The sequence below is a fragment of the Bison bison genome, unplaced genomic scaffold (assembly GCF_000754665.1).
Source record: "Bison bison bison isolate TAMUID 2011002044 unplaced genomic scaffold, Bison_UMD1.0 scf7180017864492, whole genome shotgun sequence".
NCBI lineage: Eukaryota > Metazoa > Chordata > Mammalia > Artiodactyla > Bovidae > Bison > Bison bison.
Genome location: NW_011495051.1, coordinates 3894042 through 3895423, shown reverse-complemented (window position 1 = coordinate 3895423; position 1382 = coordinate 3894042). Strand labels below are relative to the sequence as shown.

General features: G+C 57.9%; 1 protein-coding gene across 1 annotated transcript in view; it reads right to left on the bottom strand.

Annotated features, from left to right (window-relative positions):
* KDM4B (lysine (K)-specific demethylase 4B) overlaps positions 1 to 1382 on the bottom strand; it is an 89971-nt gene that overhangs the window by 51968 nt on the left and 36621 nt on the right. The window lies entirely within an intron of this gene.

Genomic DNA, 1382 nt, shown 5'->3' with positions numbered 1-1382 from the left:
CCACCCCACCAAGGGGGCCTCAGGAAGAAGGCAGACTGCTGATGCCCAGACCTCAGCCCCAAGAGGCTCGGTGTAGACGTCTGACCTCCACAAACAAGATTTGTGTGAGAACAAAGATCTGTGTGGGTTTAATTAGGACTTCTTTTTTAAAGAGTAGTTTAAGGTTCACAGCAAAATTGAGAGGATCTGTGTTGTTTTAAGTCACTGAGTTTGTGATGCGTGCGTGCTAAGTTGTGTCCGGCTCTTTGTGACACCAAGAGCTGCAGCCCGCCAGGCTCCTCTGACCGTGGGATTCTCCAGGCAAGAATACTGGAGTGGGCTGCCATTTCTTCTCCAGGGGATCCTCCCTTTCCCACCCGGATGGGACCCAGGTCTCTTACGTGTCCTGCACTGGCAGGCGGGTTCTTTACCACTAGTGCCCCCTGGGAGTTTGTGGTAATGTTACATCAACCAGAAGCTAATACAACAGGAAAAGACATTTTTAATTGGCATTTTAAAAAGTCAGATAATGGGGAAAAAACCTAATTTGGCTTTCCCTTTAGATCTTAGGAAGTAAGTGCAATTGGCCTTTGCCAGGACTGCGTGTCCTGGCGTTTCCACCAGGAGAAACGTGCTCCCTGGAGTGGGAATGGCACGGAGGCCGGTGGCGGGCCATCAGGGAGCCTCGCCCACACCACGCCGTGGCTTTGGAAGGTTCCAGGCCTGAGGGCACCGGCTGCCTGCTGCTGCCACAGAGGTCAGGGCGGCCAGAGGCCCGGCGCTGTCCGAGAGGCAGACCCTCACCCCCACCTGGATACAACCTGTGCTGGAGGGGCCGCTCTTGGCTGTGAAGCAAGGGCTGATGGCTGGGCCAGTCGTTGTTACTGTCTGTCCAGCACTGACAGCCATCCACCCTCATGACACAAGAGCCTCCGTGGGGACAGGGCAGGGCCAGGATGAGAGTGACTCAGGGCCATGGCCTGGCCCTCCGTTGGGGCACACAGAGGCCTCAGGGGCTCCCAGCCGGGGTGTCTGCTTGTCTCGAAGGATTCCATGCCCTGAGGGCCTTCCTATACCCAAGTGGTCCGTGGCCCCCTGTCCAGACACAGCCCAGGACCCTCTCTGATAAATCCGGTCAGCCCAAGAGGCCCCAGCTAGGGCCTCAATGCAGATAGCGGGACGTTGCTGAGGAAGCCTGGGTGATCCAATCCTGCATGGACAGCAGACAGCCCCACGGCCCCCACTCGGCCGTGCAGCACTGTGAGGACCTCCGAACTGGCCTTCTCATGCTCAAGACTGAGCAAAGGCTCCACGAAGACAAAGGAGGGTGGGATGGAGCCCCAGGAGCTGGGGGGTGGGGGGCGAGAACACTGGCTGCCTCCAGCCTGCAAAGCCTGGGGTCA